This window comes from Antechinus flavipes, chromosome 4 (assembly GCF_016432865.1).
Source record: "Antechinus flavipes isolate AdamAnt ecotype Samford, QLD, Australia chromosome 4, AdamAnt_v2, whole genome shotgun sequence".
Classification (NCBI taxonomy): domain Eukaryota; kingdom Metazoa; phylum Chordata; class Mammalia; order Dasyuromorphia; family Dasyuridae; genus Antechinus; species Antechinus flavipes.
The window spans coordinates 210,424,243-210,445,954 of record NC_067401.1 but is presented as its reverse complement, the minus strand read 5'-3'; the positions used below and the strand labels follow the sequence as shown (position 1 = coordinate 210,445,954).

Below are 21,712 nucleotides of genomic sequence, written 5' to 3'. Positions count from 1 at the left end.
GAAAGAAGAGGGTATCCCTGGCTTGAGGAGAGGAAAAAGAGGTTTAAAAAAGCTTTTGGGGGGGAGTGATATATGGAACCAATTAAAGAAGCATAAAAGAATTAAAAAGAATACAGTATGGACTCTGAAGTATCTCCCAGTTCTAAATCTGTGATTCTATGAATATGAGCCACCACAAATTTGGGAAACAGTACTGTGTAGGTATATTGAAAATATATCTGTATGACCAGCACTATGATAGATTAATCACTTTCACTGATTTCAATGACCTCTATAAAATAAGAATACTATACAAAGGATAGGGCAGTAATAGTTGTATACACAAACCAAGACATCAAGATTTCTAATAAAGTAAAAACTCAATGAACTCAAAGATAAGAGTAATTCTTATTCCTAAAATACTCAGTAATCTCCTCCAACACCAGTTACCACAATAACATGGCAAGGCCTGTACCAGCTGGCCTCTATTGGTCTTATAACACAACTTAGTACTTAACACAATTATTGCTATAGTGGGCACTTAAAATATTTACTGATTGATTAAACTAGATTCTTTTCTCCACCATCTTCCCTTCCCCCAGGAAAACAAAGAGCAGAGAAGCTTTCTCTGGCCAGTTTTCCCCCATGCCAGGATTTGCACTACAATAGTACTCAATGAACTGATGAATTTAAGGAAGTGGAAACAGGGTACCAGAATGAGTACATCCACCAGGCCCGATATAAAAAGGGACTGGCATCTAGCTAGAGCCAGTTCTATCCCCTTAAAAGTCACTTGGAGTAAAGACATGGATGTGTTAGTCAGTTTGAGAAGAGACTGTTAGCAGCTTTAAAGACTAACCCCCAAGGAAACTGTCATCAAAAGGGAAAGAGTCAGAAAGGGAGCTATTGGAGAACATAAGTGGGGAAAGTCAGAAATGACCAAATATTAAGGATGAACAAAACTCAGTTAAAGACCTTGAGCACAAGCAAATAAACCAACAGAGAAAATATTAACAGAAAATAATATGGCTTCTTTATCAGGTAAAAGTATCCAGACAACTATAGAGTAATACTGGAAGACAAAGGGAAATGACCCAATACCGATGAGGCAGTGCGCACTCTAGATTCTCAAGAGAGGATCCAGGAGGATACTTGTAAATGGTTTAAGAAAGAATTGTGAGATTAGACTTTATGATGAGAGCAATAGAAATAATCAAAAGAATAGAAAAACCTGAATCCACTGTGGCAAATCTCACCAAAGAAACAAAGAGAGAACAAGGGATTAGGAATGTAAATACATAGAAGGGGAAAATAATCTAGAAAAATAGAAATAAAATGCAATAGCTTTAAAAGAAAGTATGATTTTTATACAAACAAAACCTATCGATCTTGTAGACAGGAGGGTAAAATCAAGATGGTGGAATGGGAACCAACATTTTTGCTTACTTTACAAATATATTCTCACCTCAACAACCTAGAAAATGGGATAAATTGAATTGTCATAGGGAAATAAAAGAAAGGGTCACAGTGAGTAATTGCTAAGGTCCTCTAGGCATCTTAGAAAGGTAGACTAGTCTGCTAATACTGGGTGGTAACTTCATTGAAACAGAGCAGAGCAGCAACAGGAGACCCACAATAGGCAAAAGTGGCAAGAGATTGTGCTGATGGCAGCAGCAGCGGGAAGTGGTCTAGTGTTCAAAAAACAGTAAGAATACTGAACACCTGGGCAGAGATATATAATTTAATAATTTGTTACATATACATAAAGGATGTCCCAAAAGATTTAAGGCTATTTTATCTTCTTATCTTTGTCTTCTTCTAATTTTAAAGATCTCTCAGAATATCTTCTCATTTCTGTAAGTTCTTCTTGAGCTTGCTGGTACTTTTGATGAAGTTCATTTACCTCCTTCCTGTTCCTTAGTTTTCAGGAGATTTTTGAATACTGTCCTTACTGTCCCTTCTTATCTGTGAGACTTCATTTCTCACCTGTTCCAACTCTAAGGATGCCTTCTCTCGCTCCTTCACTGAATCCTTCAATTTAGATGTCAGTGTATTCACTTCACTTTCAAAAGATGACTGGAGCTTTTCATAGGAGGCTCTAGGTACCATAGCGTCATTCATTGATGCTTTAATATTTAAATATTCAATATTTAATAGCTTACTATTAAAGCTTACCTCAATATAGAATGAATGCAAAGTGAGGAGTCTGGGGTGACATCCACGTTATGAACCAGGTTGACTGGAAGGGTAATGTTGCCCTTAATAGAAATATGTTTTCTTTTTTAAAAAAAATATTTTCTTTTCCCCAGTGTATGTAAAACAATTTTTAGATTTGATTTTAAAACTTTGAATTTCTGATTTTTTCCCTCGTCTCCACCCATTTTTTTTATCTCAAGAAAAAAAAAAGTTTTAGAAGTATGCTTCAATCTGCATTCAAACACAATCAGTTCTTTCTCTGGATATAGACAGCATTTTTCTTCATAAGTCCTTCAGAATAGTCTTGGATCTGAGAATAACAGTTCTTTGCAGATGATCATACCATAACATTGATATTACTTTGTACATTTCACTTTGCATGAGCCCATGGAAGACTTTCCAGGTTTTTCTGAGAGCATCCTGCTAATCATTTCTTATGATACAATAGTATTCCATCATAATCACAGATCACAGTTTATTTAGCCATTCTTCAATTGATGGACATCTCCTCAATTTCCAATTCTTTGCCCTGAGAAAAGAGCTGCTATAAATATTTTTGTACATATGTGTCCTTTTTCTTTTTAAAAAATCTTTTTTGGGATTCATGCCCACTAATGACATTGTTAGGTCAAAAAGTCTGGATGATTTTATAGCTCTTTGGGCATAGATCATATCTTTTGATCAGCTGTCAATTGCAGAATGGTTCTTTTTAAAAAAATAAATTTGACTCAGTTCTCTATACATTTGAGAAATGAAACTATTATAAAAATTATGTTTTGCAATTATTACTAGTAACTTTTTCCCTGTTTGTTCTATTTTCTCTCTCCTTTCACTCTATCCCTCCTTAACAGTATTTTGTTTTTTAACTACTCCTCTCTCAATATTCTCTCTCTTATATCACTCTCCTCTCCCTCTCATATTTCCTTCCCCTTCTACTTTCCTGAAGGGTAAGATAGATTTCTATATCCAATTGAATGTGTTTTTTCCTCTTTGAGTCAATTCTGATGAGAGTGAAGTTCACTAACTCTTTCCTTCCCCTCCTCCTCTCTACTGTAAAAATTTATAATTCTACCTCTCCCCTTCCCTTTTTCCCAGTAAATTCCTTTCTCACCCCTTAATTTTATTTTTTGAGATTTTTCCCTTTTATAGTCAACTCACATTCTATCTATATTTAGTCCTTCTAACTACCACAATAATGAAAAAGTTCTAATGAATTACAAACATCATCCCTCCGTGTAGAAATATAATTAGATTAACATATCAAATTCCTTATTACTCCTTTTCTGATTATTTCCTTATGCTTCTACTGAGTTCTATATTTGAAAGTTGAATTTTCTATTCAGCTCTGATTTTTTCATCACAAATGCTTGAAAGTCCTCTGTTTCTTTGAATATCCATCTTTTCCCCTGTAGGATTTTACTCCGTTATGCTGGGTAGGTAATCCTTGGTTGTAATGTTAGCTCCATTGCTCTCTGGAATATTCCTTCAATCTTTTAATGTTGACCCTCCTTTATCTTGTATTATTCTGAATGTGTCTCCACTATACTTGAATTGTTTCTTTCTGGATGCTTACAATTTTTTTTTTTCTTGACCTGGTAGTTCCAGAATTTGGCTATAATATTCTTGGGTGTTTTCATCTTGGGATCTCTTTTAGGAGATGATAGATAGATTCTTTCCATTTCTAATTTATCCTCTGGTTCTAGGATATCAGAACAGTTTTTTAAGTTTTTTTTTTGAAAGATGATGTCTAAGCTCTTTTTTGATCATACCTTTCAGATAGACCAACAATTTTTAAATTATCACTCATGAATCTATTTTACAGACCAGTTGTTTTTTCCAATGAGCTATTTCACATTATTTTCATTCTTTTGGCTTTGTTTTAATTAATTTATTTATTTACTTTTTTTTTTTTTTTTTTTTTTTTTTACTGAGGCAACTGGGGTTAAGTGACTTGCCCAGCTCACATAGCTAGGAAGTGTTAAGCATCTGAGATCAGATTTGAACTCAGATCCTCCTGACTTCAGGGCTGTGCTCTATCTACTGTGCCATTTGTTTTTAAGAGATCCTTCTAGGGACCTGTATTGTGAATCAGAACTACACTGTGTATGGATGAAGCAATAAAGTTCTACCTCACTGCTATCAAGGAAAACCCTGTAATCTCCTTCTGACCATATATTCAGCCCCAATACCTATGCTCTGAGACCTCCAGAAGCTAAGGCTGTTGCTGCTGTTGCTGCTGCCACCAATGTTGATTCAGTGGCTCTCAAAATCTAATCCCAGTTTGCTGGGACTTCCCTCACCCTAATGAAACAAAACTTTCCTGATTACCTTCTAAATAGTCCTTGGCATCTGTGGGCTCAGAAGTCTGGAAACAACTGTTGTTGTTGCTACTGGTTCAGAGGGCCCAAGACCTGCTCTGGTTTTTCTGGAGTTGGGCTTGTGCTGATGCAGTGACTAAAGTTCAGTCTCATGCTATTGCAATATACCTTTCTTGCTAACCTTCTAAGTGGTTTTTGGCTAGAAAATTGCTCCACTCTATCTTTTTGTATGTTGTGACACTCTAAAATTTATTTAGAGTCATTATTTAAAATATTTGGAGAAGTTTGGGGGAGAGTTCAGACAAGTCTCTGACTGCTCCAACATTTTGTCTCTGCCCTCAATGCATAAATTTTCAAAAGGGTAAAGTCTGAGGAGAAAGATAATGAATTATATTTTAACATGGTTTGCTTGAGATGTTTATAGACATCCAACGTGAGATGTCCAATAGGCAGATATGAAAGTAGAGTTCAAGAGAGAAATGAAAACTAGGTAAATAGATTGAAGAATCATCTCTATAAAGATGATAATTGAATCCATCTAGAGATGATAATTGAAATTATAAAAGATTTTGAAATCACCAAATGAAATAGTAGAGAAGGACAAAAAAAGAGCATCCAGGGCAGAACCTTGATTTACAATCACAACATGACTTGGAAGAACATGACAAAGTATAAGTCAGACAATTCAAAGGAGAATATCTAGAGAATATAGTTTCCAAGAGGAAGGTGATAGATCATGTCCAAGATTAGAGATGTTAAGAAGAATGAATATTAAGAGAAGGCATCACATTTGGCAATTGAGAAATCACTGTTAATTTCAGAGAGAGTAGTTCCTGCTGAATGATGAAGTCAAAAAACATACTGCAAAGAAATCAGAAGGAGATGAAAGAAAAGGAGGTAGAAGCATCCATTGTATATGACCTTTTCAAGGCATTTAGTAATGAAAACAGGGGAATGGAATATCCTTGTTTAACAACAAATCACTAAGATAAGCTATCAGAGAAACTTCTACCTACAGTCATTCAATTTTTCCACTCTGCATCCCAGGAAAAAAAATGCAAATGTAAAACTGAATCTGAAATTCTCCAAGATCCATTTCCTCCTCCATTCAAGCTGTGATTTAACATATCATGATTTAGCAAGAAATATCATGTATTAAAGTATGTTTTACTCATAGCAAGAACCCCTTTATGAATAATGATTAATTTATTTTAGCCTCTTTTCTACTCATCCAGTTCATTCATTAATGGATATATCACATTGATTTCTAACCTAAGGAATATACATTTTCACACAGATTCACAACTAATCCAAATCTATAAGCATTATTTTGAAATTTGAGATGTTTTGGAATGTACTATTTCCTAAAATAAACACAGTCTCTTCTTCTTCTGAGGCCCGATAACTTGTTTATCTTTCTTAGAGCACATAGTCTTCATTTGTTCTATATTTAGTGATGTTCTTGTCTTATTTCTCCCACTAGATTATAAGAAGCCTGAGAGCAGACAGGGTTACTTGCTTTTGTTTTCATTATGGTATCTAGCACAGTTCTTTGGACACAGTAGGTACTTGATAAATAACTATTGACTAAATTATAAAATGTTTTATGAATTGCTTCAATACTTTGCATTTAAAAATTTTTTTCCATTAGCCAAATGATAATATTTAAATGCTATTAGCATAAGACAATACAGCAGAATGTGAAAAGGAGACAAAAGAAAGGTCCTTTTGAACCTTCAGAAACCCTTGAGTTCCTCATAAATTAGTTAATCAGTAGTCATCTATCACATACCAACTATATACATTATGTTATCTACTAGGCTTGGAATCAGGAGATCTAAGTTTGAATCCTGTCTCTGATAACTTACTTGCTGGGTGACAATGAATGAATCTTTTACTTCTCTTTTGTTTGCTCAATCATTTCAGTATGTCTTACTCTTCATGAGTCCATTTGGAGTTTTTGTACAAAGATACTGGAGTAGTTTGCCATTTCCTTCTCCAGCTCATTTTATATTTTAAGAAACTGAGTCAAACTGGGTTAAGTTACTTACCCAGAATCTCATAGCTAGGAATTTTCTGAGGCTGGATTTGAATTCAAGAAGATGGGTCTTCCTGTCTTTAGATCCAGTGCTCTATTTAATGTGCTACCTAGCTGTCTCAAACTATGTTGCCATTCAGCCTTCATTCTCAAGAATTACCAATGACATTATAAGGGTAATGTCTTGATTCATGTGTGAATTGGATTTAAGTGAGACATAATTGTACAAATTCCTCAGTCTTATTCATCAGAGTCATTAGAGTCCAGTGGCAGGACAAATAAATTAAGGTCTTTTCTGAAGGCCTCTGTTTGTTTCAAGCAACACCCATTCAATGATTTAGGGCTAGATAACAATTGAGACAAAAGATGACCTAATTTACTATTACAAAAATATCAATCTCTGAGGGAAAACCCTTTAAGTTTTTGTCCAGAAAAGAAAATAATTGCCATTTACACTCATTCTAAGCCATCAATGCCCAAAATATGAGCAACAGAGGCTTGCTATGAGGCCTATTTTTGATCTTCAATAAAAATCAGCATGATCTGGGTTTAAAGCCATAGTCAAGTACTTAAACTAAAATTAAATGCAATGGAAAGAATTTGGGGATCTGGATTCTAATTCTGGTTTTGTATTTATTAAGTAAGCTATGTGACAGGTCTTAGTGTCCTCATCTGTAGAGTCAAGGGACTAGACTAAATTATTTTTCTAAAGTCTCTTCCAGCTCTAAAAATCCTATAATTCTATGACTACATAGGAAAACAGGAACAACATTGAGGTCTTTTTTGTCATAGAATCATAGAAACAAACAGCTGGAAAGGCCCCTGGAGATCATCTAATCCAGCCCTGTCATTTTTGTGACAATGAGGAATACATTATGGAAATATGTTCCATGAATTACTTTAAGGCATTGAATTTGTTTTATTGTGTCATTAGCCAAATGCCAATATATAAACTTTATTATCATGAGACAATGCTGTAAGAATGTGAAAAAGAGACAAGGAGAGACTTTTGAACCTCAGAAAGAAGTGACCATTAATTTAAAAAAATTAATCTACTATTACAGTCACTTATACTGGGCCTATATTCTTGTTCTAAAATACAACTTTCACTTTTGCAGCATTCTCTTAAATCAGGGTCAATGATATCCTTTTCTTTTATGCCTTAACCTGTCTTTAGCAATATCACCTTAAGGCATAATTTTATTCTTTATGGCTTCAGTAATTTCTTTTCCATGGCAGAAAAACATAGAGGCATCATATAATGGGAAAAGTCCTAGAAGAGCCAGGGATACAAGTATAATTTTGTTATGTACTCCTTTTGTCCATTTGCATATGTCACATAACATCTCTTGGCCTCAGTTTCCCCATAGATAAAATCAATTCTATTTCTTCCCTAGCACTAAGCATTTCTTGATATCTTCCCCATTATTGTTATTGTTGCTGCTCTAAAGCTTATTCTTTATTTACTTAAATTTTTTTTCTTCACTTTTTTCTAAAAAGGATCTTTTCCTCATTCTTTTCATTAATTCTCTCCTCTTCCCATCTATTCTGGACTTTTATTATTATTTGAGTTATAATCCTTACTTATTTATTCCTTTTTTAGTCTATGTATTCCTCATAGAATTGAAGATTTTAAGAAATTTATTTTTGACTTCCCTCTTTTACAGTTTTTGTTATTGTTGATCAATCAGCCAGGTGGCCCAGTGCACTGGATCAAGAGTCTTCTTCCTGTCTCTCTTTTTATATTGCCTCTCATTCTGCAATTTTATTCTCCCTTATCCTTTCAAATCCAAGGCATTGATGGAATATTATGAGACTTAAGTTCAAATCAGGCCTCTGATTTTTACTAATTGTGTGAGTCTGGACAAGTTACTTCTTCCCCTCCCCTTTTTTCCTCGTTTTTTTTTTTTTTTTTCCCGTCTGTCAAATGAGGATAATAAAAGCACCTTCTTCTCATGCTTATTGTATCAATACAATAAAATACTATAATAAAAAACAAAACAAAACAGCATAGTTTCTTGCACTTAGTAGGAGCTATAGAAAAGCTTTCCTGCATATCTTATTTTCTTGTCATTCTTGCCCTTCCCCAGCACTTTTTTCTGCTATTGTTTTGCCTCACTCTTAGAAGTATCAATACCTGTTGGAAACAGAATAAAGAATATAAAAGAGAATCAATGAAGAGAAAGAACTGGGGTAAAGTACCAGTGCTCAAAGAGAAGTAGAGCTCCATCAGACCTAAAGAAAAGGGACTGTCATCCAGTTGGGGACGGTTTTGTCCTATTGCCATTCCCTCAGAAGTTACTTGGGGGAGTTACTGAGAGCAGTAAAAAGTGAATTTTCCAAATTAGGAGGAGGATGAAACAGGTTTGAGGTCCACCCCATGGGGGAATCTGGTAGCAAAGGGGAAGGAAAGTAATTGAAAATAAAAGAAAAAAAAAAGAAGAAATTACTAAAGATTTAGCAAGAAGGAAACTCAATGCATAAGCAGGCCCCATAGCAGAAATTTGTGCCATTCTTTACTTCCTCCTCCCTTCCCCGTGGTCATATTTTTCCCCTTCATTTGCCATGAAATCTCATGCTTTTCCACCCTTCTGAATGATACTTATCCCCAGGAGCACTGATTCCCCTCTAGTGAGGAAGGTTGCTGTCCATGAGAATACAGTATTCTCTCAAAGCCTGTGATCTCTCTAAATACCTATTCCTGGAGATTTTACTCATTATTTGGTTCCCATATCCCATTATAGAATTTCTTGCTTCCTTTGGGAGGTTCTTCAATGTGACTCCTCCCCACTATTGAATCAAGATGTTCTCCTTTCTTTCAACCTATTTTGCACCTTCTCTTTGCTACTTCACCCATTCTCCAGTGAGGACTACAGAAGTTATTTTCCCATCATTTTTCCCCATTGACTTGATTAAGGTACATTACACATTGCTTTCTTCTGCCTCTCTTTCTTTTTATATTTTTCTCATTCTGCAGTGTTTTTCTTCCATACCCTTTCAAATCCAAACCATTGATTCATCTGTAAGCCATGGTGTTTCAAACTGAAATCTCCCCCATTATTTCTCTGACAGTCCTGTCAGAATATAATTATTTCCCTAGTCTTGTCCCCTTTGCACTTTTGGAAAGAAATGATTTAATAACTCCTCTGTTTTTGTTGTTTTACTTGTTTGCTCAATCAGTGTTTTTCTCTTTCTAGTTCTCCCCTATGTCTTTTTTTTCCTAGTTCATTTAATTCATTATTTGTGTCTTAGTTGCTGTATTTGTTTAAGTTTCTTATATTTCTGTTGTCTTGGGTATTTGCAAAGCAAAAAAATGTCTTCACAACTGGTTTTCTTGGTAGATATGTTTCAAATGATTTTCTTATTAAATTCATGTTGTTTTTCATTGATATTTACTTTGGCTCTGCTTTGCTGAGCATGTAACCTTAGGTTACATCTTGAACTATTTTGCTCTGGAAGATTTTATTCTGTTTCCTTTAGCAGTTTCTGGTAAGTGTAGAATAATCTTTTGTTATTATTTGAATATATTTTCCTTCATATTATGTAAAGAAATATATAAATACATATACAAATATGTATAATTGTATATATATTTTATTCAGTTTCAGAATGTGTTTTTTTTTTTTTTGTCATTGTAATTGTTAGCTTGAACTACTTCGTGTCTTAAGTTTGAAGATAAAGTTTTTTTGGTTTTGTATTTTATTTTGTTTTGTTTTTCTGGAGGCAATCTTCAGATTATTTTCATTGACATCTTATTTTCTGCATTCAGAAGTTCTGAGTAGTTTTTTCTTGTACTGTTTCTTATATTATAATGTTCAGGTTTTGACTTGTCATGTTCTTCTGAAAGACCTATAACCCATGGTTTGTTCTTACATGCAGTATCCTCAAGATCAATATATATTTGCATGTATAGAGCTCATATTTTTAATATTATTGTTTTTTACTTCTCTTATTCAAGATTAATCTTCTAGAAGAACTTCTGTGTATTTATATTCATAATCTATTTGTTTTTTTCTGATTTCTTTGGTGAAGGTTGTCACTGTGGATTCAAGTTTTTGTATTCTGTTGATTATTTCTACTGTCATAAATTTTGATTTCACTATTCTTACTTTTTTATTAAGCCATTCAAGACTATCCTGCTATGGTTATATGATTTTTTAAGAATCCCCTGGATCTTTTATCTTATATTCTCTTTCCTTTCTTTTGTAATATAGATTCAGAGATAGTTGGAGTTATTTAGTTTTCTGGAGGGCATTTTCTCTTTTCTTATAAATATATTTCATGCTTGCTTATCTGCTTATGTTTTGAGTTTTCGTCCTCCTGAATTTAGCAATATCTTTTTCTTTTCCTTATTGTTTATTTTTCCCCTAAGGGCTAAACCTCAAAACTGTTTCAGTCTCCTCCTGATCTGCTTTTCACTGGCCTCACTCTTTTCCCCAAGTGACTTCTAGAGGGATGGAGAAATAAATAAAACTGACCTCAGGAGGATGCCAGCCCTTTTCCCTTCAGGCCTGCTAGAGTTCCCCTCACCTTCACCTCAGTACCAGTAATCCTATCACTTCATCTTCCATTGGTAACTTCCCTTGCTTCACTAGTTGCTTCACTGGTTCTCTGGCTTATCATTGGTGTAGCACAACGTTGTCTGGCTGCCATCCTGAGTAGAACAAGGTACTCATCTTCCTATACCTCTACTTCTTCCATATAAGATGTGGTAGGAAGTAAAATAAAATTTTGTTGCTTATTGCTTTAGAATGGTAAACTGAGGACAAATTAAAAGAATACTGGTAGAGACTACAGCAGCAACAAAAGGATTGCTGACCAGATCCCAGAGCACAACTGTTTGGAGTATGTTGTACAGTCCTGTCAGAATATAAGGAATGATGTGTAATCTGTTGTTGAGTTAATTTGTTCAGGATTTGGGATTAGCTTTGTTTATAGTAAGGAGAACAGGTTGTTACTTCATTCGGGATCTTGGTGCCTTAGATTTAGGAGAGAAGTGATAATTGCTTTACTGGTTGTGAATAATTTATATTTTGGTGAAGTTTGGAAGATCATGCAGATTGGAGGAAGTTAAATGGTTACATGATGCGGAAGTTATTCTTTATATATATATATATATTATATATATATATATATATATATATGTGTGTGTGTGTGTGTCTATATATATATAGACACACACACATATGTCACACACAAACACACACACACACACACTTACTTAGGCACATTTTCTTTTCCTTTAGGAGAATGCAAACTACTTGAAGTAAGGGCAATTATTTGTTTTTGTTCCATTTTCCATGTACTTCCCTGCCTTGTGCCCAGCAAAGTGTCAGTATACATAGAGTGCTTAATAAATCTCATTAAATGAATGAAGGTTATTGAATTAGATGATCTAAAGCAGGGGTCCTAAACCTGATTTACAAAGACCTCTAAGGAATTCATGAGTAGATTTTTGTGGGATATGAATTTGGATTGGGAAAAAATTAAACTTGTTTTCACTAATTTCTAACAGAAACGTAGCAATTCCCTAAATTATATAGAAAATAAATAATTATTCTGATGTCTGAAGGTTTCCAGAATTGCCAAAAAAAGGAACAATATGCAAGAAAGGTTAAGAACTCCTAATGAAGAAAATACCTTCCAGTTCTAAATCCTATGGGTCTCTTTCAGTGTGGTTTATTAAAAGTCTCTGTCTCGATTTCCCTGTCTCTGTCTCTCCTTTATTTTATACCTTACACTCCCTAGTTAATTTCACCTCTTTCTATAACACACAACTCTTGATAGTCCCCTTTTGCCTATCAGGCTTAACTCTGTCTCACTCATCTTATTTGTCTGTCATAGATAGACAGACTCTGTCTCTTTATCACTTTGCTTTCTCAAGCCTTTGCCTTCTTTCCCGATTAATATTCAATTACTTCTCTTAGTTCTCCTCTACCTGTCCCTATGTTAGAGTTTCTCTCTGACTCCTCCATCCAGACGTCTGTTATTAAACTAAACCATCACTCTCCTTCTCCACTCTCATTTGTTGTCATTTAAGCTATAATCGCATCCTCTTTGTGAAAATGACACCCAAGCTAAAGTCAGTTAATCTTTTCTGCCTCTTTTGCAGAGACAAACCAGGGCAACAAAAATTGAGGGTCCCTGAGAGGAAAAAGGCTTATAGGGAGGAGTGGTTGGGTGGAGTGCTGGATACATCAGCATGTTGGAGGTGGTGGTAACTGGGATGGATTGGAAGTTGTGGGATGTGCGTGGGTGGATGGGGGGGGGGGGAGGGAGAAGTGGTAAAGGTGATAGAGGTGGAGAGACCGAAAAGAGAATCAAGCCTAAAGCTTTGAATTTCCTCCGGTATGATTGAAGGTTAGCTTGATGAGTTAGAGTACATGAGTCGCCCATCGCGGTTCCACAGTGTCCTGCTGTGCCCCTCCCTGGAACAGCTTTGTCCCGGGTGACAGCAGTGGAGGTTGGAGCGAGGGGGGGTGGGGAGGGGAGGCAAGGGAGGGAGAAAGAAGAAGAGAGAGGGAGGGAGGAGGGAGAGCGAGGAAGAGAGCTAGGCAGCCTTTCAGTTGCTGCGGGCCAAGAAGGCAGGTTGGGCGCTGTGGACACTTTTAAACATACCTCCGCACTACCGGCATTCACACCCATTTGCACACTTCCACACACACGAACATACATCAGCAGGGGCAGGTGAGGAAAACCCTGAGCACCGTCCTGAAGAGTCCAACCCCCATCATCCATTTCGCTGCGTTCGGGGCAACTGCAGATTGCCTTGCCCTGCCCTGCTCTGCCCAGCCCAGTCAAGCCGAGCCACTCTCTGGACCCCGACCCGCTGCCTTCCTCGGGGGCATCTCGGACACTCGGCAGGTCAGTTACGTAACAGCGCCAGTCCCTGGATCACCCCACCTAACACATGCGCCTGACCGGCGGCGGGGAAGGTGGGGGAGAGCGCTCTGTCCGCACTGGTCCCCAAAGATCGGGGGGTGGTGAGGTCTGGGAGTGCGCGTTCTTCCAGTTTTTTGAGGGAAGAGGGGGAAAAGTGGGGGAAGGGTTCATTGTGTGTGTTGGGGCTGGAATGAGAGATGGGGGGAACAGCACCCGCTATGTTTAGTCGGGCAATGGGCAGTAGTGCGTACGGGGGGTTGTTGCCCTCCCTTTTCCTCCCTCTCCCCTCACTCTAGCTAAGGCGTTTTCTCCGGGACCCCATAGGCTGAATCTCCGTGGCTGTGAGAGTTCGAGTGAACCCAGTCCAAAGAATTCCGTTTTACGGAAAAATGGGTTTCGGGTTAAGTAGCTGAGGTCAAGCAGCAGCAGCAGGTGGATAAGTGGAGTAGGGGAAGGAAAATAATATACCCAGAACTGAGGACCCACAAAGGGGAATTGGGGAAGGGGTATCTAGAAGGAAGAAATTAGGAGAACCTCTCCCCAGGTCCAGAAGTAAGAGGATGTGGGTGTTGGGGAAGGGGCGACTTGTTGCCTGGTGGCTGAGCTAGCTGGGAAATTGCCCTGAGGGGAATTAGCTAGCTTGGGTCATCTAAAAATAACTTCACGTTTGTAAAGTCAAAGAACTAGACTGTTCTGTGTCTGCTTGGCCCAGGATTGTGGGATGCTTCAGTTTAGAAGTCACAGGAGGGAACAGGAAAATCTCAACTTGTCCAAGAGATACCATCACTTTCTTAGATCGCTTTGGTTTCCAGGGCAGCTCTGTTGGATTTTGAGTTAATGATTCATTTTCCAAGGCATGCAGTTTCTTTTCTTCATCTGCAAAAGAATAAAGCCAGAGTTCATAGTACCTGCTGTTTTGGTCTTTTTCTGATGCCATGCATTGGGCAGTTCAAGCATCAGCTGCAGTGCCAAGGATGGTGGTAGTGGTGGTGAAGAAGAGGTTAAATATGGATTTATTAATTAATCATTTTATGATTTTGCTAGCAAGGATTTTAAAATACTTTCCTGTTATTTCAGCTTATTGAAGGGGAAAAAAGCCTCAAAACATAAAGCCTAAAAAAAAAAGAAGCATCCCATTTCTGTGGTACTGGAAGACTTCTAGAGCTCATAGCACTTAGACCTTGAAAAGACTTTAAAGATTATCCATCCCAAATATTGCATTTTACAGATGAAGAAACTGATGTTCCTAAAGGTTTAGTGCCTTGCCTAAGGACTCACAATAATAAATAGTAAAGGTTTGGGGGATACCTCATCCAAACCTCTCTATAGCCAAAACTTTCCATAAATAAACATATAAGAGGGTTAAATACCATTTAGGAAAAAGTAGGATATTTGACCACAACATAATCCAGCAACTTCATCCTCTTTTATATCTGATCCAAAATTATGAAACAAAAAAAGGCAAAAGATATTTCATGCTGACTTGCTAAATAGTCTCAGCTTGAGGGTATTATGAAGTTAGAAATTCACAGGGCTTGGAAATATGCTTGAGGGAGAAGCACATTGACAATGGCTCTACAGTGGTGGTGGACACTTGGCAGGATTTCAGACCCTATTTATTGATTGTTTTTACCTTAAAGCCATTGTATCAAGCATTGCCAGTCATTGGGCCCTGATAGTTGGTGTTTTGCATAGTATATGAGTTTCATATTGAAAGCAGATCAAATCAAGTAGTATTTGGTTATATGGGGTCTATTTAAAGCAGACATTTCCAGCATCAGGCAGGATTGTTCTAGGTGGACTTTCTGGGCTTTTGCTCCATTGGTTCTTTCAGAGTTTAATTCCCTGATTTAGATTATGGGAGAATTTAGCAATTTATCTTGTGAGTAAAATTTGACTAGCATAAATGATGCTTTAAGAGCACTGTCATTTACAAGTACTCATCCCACTCCTTTGAAAAACACCTGCCTAATCAAGCAAGGAGATGCATACACATTGCAAATCTATCTGTTCTCATTATTTAGGCCAATTTTTTGCTCTCTTTAAAATTGTCTTTCTTATTCTTTTCTTTTCTCTGCTCCTTTATTCTATTTACCTCCTCCCCCCAACATAGTAAAGTTCTTGGAGTTTGGTGCTCTTGAGTCCTATTTTATTTTCCAATGGGAAAGCATTTGCCTGAACAAGGAAGTACTTCTGAGCAGGAGTGACCACCTCCTTCCCACCTGGTGACTATTGTCTCTTAAGTCAGTCTACTTTTGTGTTACCCTAAAGTCTCCAGGCTTTCCTCTTAAAAATGTCAATTATGGGGAAGTACCTTCTGTTATGCTATTGTCAGTCCTTAATAACTTAGTGTGATTTAGTTTTTCACATATATATTTTAAAGTATGTTGGTGATGGTGAAGACAGCTGGGTAAGTAAAGGAGGTTCAGACAATAGCTAAATTGAGAAAGAAAGGAGGATATAGGGTGATTTTGGAAGGCTGGTGTTGATTAGGGAAAGTGGGCTTCAGTATTGCCCTGCACTAAGAAGTTGGGGACAGTCAAATGAGCTTAAGATATTTGGTGCCTATGAAGAAAAAGATATAGAAAGATAATTTTGGAAGGAACTATTCCTTTAAAGTACTACGAAGGGCCTCTCTTTCTGTTAAAAACCAAAGTTGTATTGATATAGCAGACATCATGATGCTTTGGAAAAACACACTCAACTTATACTTCAACTCTGCCTCCAGTCACTTACTTAACCTTGAAATGCTCTGCATCTCAATTTCCTCATATGTAAAATGAAGAGATTGAAAAATGACCTTTACCCAGCCTTCCAATTCTAGAATGGTTCTCACAGTATCCTAAAAAGAGCACCTGAGTTAACATCACAAAATCTGAGTTCTCCAATCCTGGTTCTGCCAATTATTAACTTTGAGCAAGTCATTTTAATCTGTTCTGAACCTCTTGTTTTCTTGTCAAATGGAGAGATTAAAACCTGTACTATCTCTTTCTCAGGATTGTTTTAAGAATGAAATGAGAGAATGTAATCTGAAAATGCTATGTAAAACTGAACTATAGTACTGACAAGATATTCAATGCACTATGTGTTGAGGGCACATACATACATATGCTTTGCGCACTTTTAGTTTCATTTATTAATTGGTCAAGAACATAGTAAAGAAACAGTACTGTCTATAGCCAGTGATGCTAGGTGGGTTTAACAAGACCAGAATTACAACAGATGGGACAAAACATTGGACTTTTGTTGTTGTTTCTCTGTTTTTTCCCTAGTACATTTTGGATCTTTATGAATAGTCTTTGTTTAATGTCTGTCAAATTTTAACTAATTTTTTACCCTCTCAACTTATTTTTATTGGCTATCAGGTGCCCCCTGGAAAGATCTGAATGACTCAAGATGGGTCATTTTTGTTTTTACACATGGAAGCAGCCTGAAACCGAACAGAAACTATTTTTCAATGTCTTAAAAAAATAACCAAAGTGAGTGTCTGTGAAGGGCACTCTCTAGAGGTTAAAAAAGTTGGGGGGAAGGGCATTTCTCAAAATAGCCTAAGCTCAACTTCCCGAACTTCAAAATGTCCACAGAAAATTTCTTTATGCCCATGAGAAAAAAGGAGTTATGCCACAGAATGTTCATTTATTAGGCACTTCAGGACAATAATTCATATATCTATAGCATTTATATACTTGCAATGTGCCTTTTTCATAATAAGCCTGTGAGATAGTAAAAAATATATATGTTAATGGCTAACATTGCTAGAAGGCTTTAAAGTTGGTAAGCCATTTTATGTATAAGCTGTCCCCAAAGTCTTAATTCACAAAGACTTTTGGGATATTCTATATATGTTATCTGTTTGATAACACAATAGCCCTGTGAGATAAGTAATTTTTTTAATCCTCCAATGTACAGATGAGGAAACTGACTCTCAGAGAAGCTAATTGACATGTATGAGTCAGAGACTATGCATTTTTAGAGCTAGTAAAAACTCTGGTCTAGTTAATCCTCTCATTTGATAGATCAAGGTAAAATAAAGTAAGATCTGGCATTTGAATACAAGTTCCCTGACTCCAAATTCATTACAAAATCATTCAACTAATTGATGTTAACAAAATCATTCAACTGATTGGTATTAAAATCCAAATTAAAAACTCAAGTCCTTGCTAACTCAAGATCTACATTTTTTTTCATTGTATGCTCCTCACCTTCACTACTCAATAAATTCCAGTGTCTCCTTCTCAACCTCCAGAATTAAAAGCAAAATCCTTTGTTTGGTATTCAAAGACTTTCATAATCTGTACATCTCCCCACTCTGCCCAACCCCAATCTTCAAATACCTTAATTCCTGTCATCTACACTTAGATCCAGTGACACAGGCTTCCATGCTGTTCCATGAACATGACCTATTCCAGACATTTTCTTAGGTTGTTCCCCCATGCTTGGAAAGCTCTTCCTCCTTATTTCCAAGGCTTCCTTCTGGCTTCCTTGGTTTCCTTGAAATGCCACCTAAAAATTTCTTATTCTACAAGAACTTTATCCCAATATTTGTTAATACTAGCATTTTCTCTCTCTTATTTTCTGTTTATCCTGTATTACTTGTTTGCTTCCTATCTCCCCCATTATATTGTGCACTCCTTGAAGGCAGAGATTTTTTTGCCTTTTTTTTTAATCCTTAATACTTTGCATAGTGCCTGGCATATACTGTTAAGTCATTTTTCAGTCATGTCTGACTCTTGTCAACTCCATTTGGGTTTTTCTTAGGAAAGATATTGTAATGATTTGCCATTCTCCAAATCAGTTTATAGATAAGAAACAAACTGAGATAAACAGGGGTAAATACCTTGCCTAAGATTACACAGTAAGTATCTGAGGTCAAATTTGACCTCAGAAAGATATATCTTCCTGATTCCAGACTAGTGCTCCATGCAATATGGTGCCAACTAGATGCCCTGGGTAATGGAACTCTGAACAAGCTCATTCTGTTCTCATTGTCAGGAATAATGTAAATGTTAAACAAGTCCAATCTATTTCCATTATCGACCATAATCACCCACAAAATAAGATCATTTTCCTGAGACTGTTTTGTTAACATATCTAAAAAAACACTCTTCTCTCATCTTGTACCTGGTCATATAAATGCCCATGTGAATTTGTTGGAGACTGTCCCCCAACCTGACCTCTCTTTAACTCCTCCCTAATTCCTTCTTAACTCCTTAGACCCAGTGTTACTTCCCTCCATTTCTGCTCTTATACTTTAAAAGTTGGCTTCACTTAAAACACTATCCCTTGAAATGTTTCATGTTAATAAATGGCATCCTTTATGATGGCGATGAAATTCTCATATGAGTCACTTTGTAAACCATTCTCCAATCTGGTAACTAAGTAATTTATTTATTTGATACTTCTTCACTTGGATATAGTAGGCATTTAATAACTGGTTGATTGAAGAACTGCCTAATATTACTTCCCTTCTTTATCCTTTATTTTCCTCATATGGGGAAAAAAAAAAAAAAAACTTTTCACTATACTCCAGTTAGGCACGGTTTAACTAGAAGACTCAGAAGTAAAAATAAGATCAGAGTTTTAGGATGTGGTGACAAGTATGGCATACTGGTAACAAACAGTTCATAATCCAAGAGGTTAGTTAGTGAATAGAGAAATGTGGAGTGTGAACTGTATTGGGCTGATACTATTTAACATCTAGCTCTCTAGAAAAAAAAATAAAAAGGGAATTTGTAAATTTAATGTGTTATGAATATTATCTTGTAGATTTCTGAAGTATAAATGACAATAATGAAAAGAACAATGACTCTTGTTCTGTTTGAGTAGGTCCTAATTCAGAGGCCAGACCAAACCAAAGGGAACAAATAAAATTTGGGGTTTGAGTGGTAAATTTAATTACGTTTCTAAAGAGCCAGATCAGAAGGTAGCGCATAGGCAGAAGAAACATATACGGATAAGCAGATTAAATTAGGGAACAGGGTCTGATTAATATGCTCCCAAATTGTCTCAGACTCTAAGTCAATTGAATGGGGTTCACATCACAACAGTTTTGGGGACAGGGATGACCCTAATGCTTCCCTGGTTCTGAAACCCCTTAGTGATATGGGTATATATTGGAACAGGTTTATATTGTTCATTGGAGCAAATTAGATCTCTGTTGGTATCCTAGCAAGAGATGAATGAAAACTCAGGAAACCAGTTCCTTTGAAAGTTTTTATAAGTTCTAAAATAGACTGGAAGTATTCATTGTTGTTATTGTTGTTTTCCAATCATGTCTCATTCTTTATGACCCCGTGGAGTGAAATATTCAATAGTCATGATTTTCTTACTGAATTCCAGAGCACATTCATATTGTAGTATCCATGCAGAATCTTGCATATGGACTGACAAGCAATTGGCAAATGGTCAGAGAAAATCTGCCCAAATTCATAGAGATAGTTAAGTACATTTGAACTATTAGGACCATTATCTCTGATTTAAGATAAGAAGCCCTGTTAAGTGGGAATGCATGAATGATATAAATGAATTGAATGAATAAAAAAATATTAAGGACCTATTATGTGCTGGGCACTGTGTTATAATCTGGGACTAGAGATGCAAAAGTGAAATTTTGAAGAAGTCTACATTTCAAAAGTTTGGATCAAAGCATAGTATTTGCATTTTGTTGTTGTTTGCTTGTTTTTTTTTTTCTTGTTTTTTCTCTTTTGATCAGATATTTCTTGTTCTGTATGACAAACATGGAAATATGTTTAGAAGAATTGCACCTCTTTAATTTATATTGAATTGCATACTGTCTTGATGAGGGGAGAGGGAGGAAGAAAAGGAGAAAAATTTGGAACACAAGGTTTTGCAAAGGTGAATATGGAAAACTATCTTTGTATGTATCTGGAAAGATAAAATGCTATCAAAAAAAAAAAGTCTCCCCTTTCCAAAAGCATGTCACAAGGTTATCTTTGGATTTTGTCCATGACTTTTTCTTGTGAGTAAAGGTATCTTTTGGCAAAAAGAAAAAAGAAGTAGAAATTTACATTCTATTAAAATGAGATAACACATAATGAAGGATAGTGACTGATTAGAGAAAGGACTATTTTGGTTTGTGAAATCCAAGAAATGGTGAACAAAGCTTTGAAACAGTCAGAAGTAGCCTCTTCTTCAAAAGCATTGGTCCTTTTGATTTGGTAATGGTTTCCAGAGATGAAGGTGGAATTCACCTCTAGGGTTGGAAAGCAGAGTAGATGGCTAGATTTTCTGGATAGGTGAAGGTGTGGGCAAAAGTTCTATCAGTTTCATCCTTTCAGAACTATCAAAGCCAACTAATACTGATGCAAAATTTAAAGTTGGAGAACTTGAATCTGAATCCTAGACAAGCCAGTTGCCTTCTATGGTTCTTAGTGTATTTTATAAAACAAGGAGTCTGGAGGCTGCTCCCAGCTCTAAACTATTTGTTTCTTTAGTGAAAGTCTGAATAAGTACTCTACCCATCTATTCCCTTCTCCCATGGGGTCACCTTTTTATTTATTCTAACACCAGTCTCACTCAAAATTTATAATTCTGGGTTCTGACTGTAATTGTACTGCACAGTGGAATAGGGCTTATAATATTAACATACTCAGAGAATTTCATCTGTCTACAACTGGACATAGGATCAAAGTATTTATTTTCTTTATGCTTATTCTGCAAATGTTTATTACATATGTCACAGTTGTCTTTCCCTTGAGAATGTAAACTCCTTTTTAGCAGAGACTGCTTCATTTGCTCTATTTGTATCCCTAGCACCCTAGCTATGTGGCTGGTATGTAGCAGGCATTTCATAAATGCTTGTTGATTAATTCAAAGGGATCCAGTCCAACCCCTCATTTTATATAGCAGAGAAGTGAAGTCCAGAGAAATCCAATAATTTGCTTAAAGTCACAGAAGTAAATAGCAGAGCTAAGGTTTAAACCCTTTCCCTTTAATTCTAAATTGAGTGATCCTTTTATTTGGAAAAATTGCTCTTCTGTAAATGTGCTGTTTCTAATAGGTGCTAAATTATGTTAGTTAAGGGGTTACTTTAGTGATCAATCTATGACTTTCTGAGGATTATTATAGTGTAGACTATAATTTATTGACTAACTGAGGACTATGTTGGGGATAACTGCTTGCTTTTACCCTATACCATGGGGCTTTTAGATGGACCATTTTTATTGAATTGACTTGCCAATTCAAACAAAAAAAAAAAAAAAACCTTATTTGAATGTTAATTTATTCTACACTGAACCAAATAGCTATTAGGTTAAAATGAATGAATCAATCAACTGTC

The 21,712-nt window shown here is 36.2% G+C and overlaps 1 protein-coding gene across 1 annotated transcript in view; it reads left to right on the top strand.

Annotated features, from left to right (window-relative positions):
* Nucleotides 1-13,042: 13,042 nt before the first annotated feature.
* RCAN2 (regulator of calcineurin 2) overlaps nt 13,043-21,712 on the top strand; it is a 333,788-nt gene continuing 325,118 nt past the window's right edge. The window contains exon 1 of the mRNA XM_051997089.1: nt 13,043-13,395. The gene's annotated coding sequence lies outside the window, so the exon portion shown is untranslated. The remainder of the gene's footprint in view (nt 13,396-21,712) is intronic.